The 1751-nt window shown below is 34.4% G+C and overlaps 1 non-coding gene across 1 annotated transcript; it reads left to right on the top strand.

Moving 5' to 3' along the window:
* The first annotated feature begins 1079 nt into the window (after positions 1 to 1079).
* Positions 1080 to 1205, top strand: LOC143385730 (U6atac minor spliceosomal RNA). The gene has a single exon (XR_013089512.1). It is a non-coding gene; the product is annotated as a U6atac minor spliceosomal RNA (small nuclear RNA).
* Positions 1206 to 1751: the final 546 nt, after the last annotated feature.

Genomic DNA, 1751 nt, shown 5'->3' with positions numbered 1-1751 from the left:
TGTTGCTACGGCAACTTAGGGCTCCCATCCAAGATGACAGCAAATATATTAAATATTGCTGCAAATCTATTTTCTCTTCTTTAATGACCTCAGAGCCCAAACTGTGTTTTATAGCATACAACTTTAGAAGGATATTGTGCCTGCAATTCTCCTTTCTTCCTTCAACGTGGAAACCAATCGTATTTATATTTTCTAGCATAGTTCCATCCTTGTAGCAGACATTCAGAAAATATCTTCGAGGAATCAGTTGTAATTGGTAGATTGCCCACACACTTTTATTTCTTCTTCTAGCTAAAACCCCACTAAAATGACAATCAAGAAATTGTAAAGAATATGTTCACACAGACCAAGAAAATGGAAATAATATCATAGAGGGCAAGAGATTTCCATTCCTTTTTTAGCTCTTTTTTATTGTGCAAAATACATATAACATTAAATTTACCACTTAACCATTTTTAGATGTTCAGTTCAGTGGCATTAAGTATGTTCGTACAATTGCACAACAATTACCACCATTAATATCTAGAACTTTCAAACATCCCAAACTGAAACTCTGTACTTATTAAACACTAACTCCCTATTTTCTTCTTCCCTAACCCATAGTAACCACTATTCTCCTATCTCTACATATTTATTTAAATACCTCATGTAAATGAAATCATACCATATTTGTCCTTTTGTACCTGGATTATTTCACTTAACATAACCCATGGTTCATACAAAGTAATAATATATATGGCACTGTATTTAATGCTGAAAATATTCTATTGTAAAATATTCACATTGTGTTTCTCTAGTCATCTACTGATGGACGTACAGGTTGTTTCTACTTTAGGCAATTATAATACTACAATGAAGGTCAATGTGTAAGTATTTGTTTTTGTTTTGTTTTGGTTTGGTTTTTTGTGCTGGGGATTGAACCCAGGGCCTTGTGCATGCAGGGCAAGCACTCTACCAACTGAGCTATATCCCTAGCCAACATCAGTGTATAAAGATTTGTTCAAATTCCTGTCTTCAATTTGTTTTCACATATACACAAAAATATAAAATGGTAATTCTGCATTTAAGAACCGACATACATGTTGTATGAAAGGAGAGAAGGTTAGCACTCCCCTTGACAAGGATGGAAGAGGCCCTCGGGGCTGACAACACGCATATGGTTAAGGCATTGCCACCTACTTTGTGGCATATAACCATCGTTTTTTATGTAAAAAAGTGGATGTGTAACCGATGTGATTCTGCAATATGTATACAGGGTAAAAATTGGAGTTCATAATCCGCTTGAATCAAATGTATGAAATATGATATGTCAAGAGCTTTGTAATGTTTTGAACAACTAATAATAATAAAATTTTAAAAAAAAAAGAACCACCATACTGTTTTCCATAGTGGCTGCAATAGTTCACATTCCCATTAGCAATGCCCAAGGATTCCAATTTCTCCACATCTATGTCAACAACTATTGGTTTTTATTTGGGTTTTTATTTTTAATAAACAGACATTATAATGGGTGGGAGATGGTTTCTCATGGTTTTGATTTGCATTTCCCTAGTGATTAGTGATTTTGAGTATCTTTCCATGCTTACTAGTATTTATTCATTCTTTCCTTTCATCTCCTGCCCCACTGTGCTGGGCATTAAATTCAGGTTCTTGCACATGCTAAGCAAGCACTCTACCACTGAGCCACATCCTGAAGCCTTTTCATTTTATATATATATGTTTAATTTTTTGGTTGTAGATGGACACAATAC

Source organism: Callospermophilus lateralis, chromosome 20 (genome assembly GCF_048772815.1).
Source record: "Callospermophilus lateralis isolate mCalLat2 chromosome 20, mCalLat2.hap1, whole genome shotgun sequence".
Lineage (NCBI taxonomy): Eukaryota > Metazoa > Chordata > Mammalia > Rodentia > Sciuridae > Callospermophilus > Callospermophilus lateralis.
The sequence above is the reverse complement of the archived record's forward strand: the minus strand, read 5'-3'. Positions and strand labels throughout refer to the sequence as shown.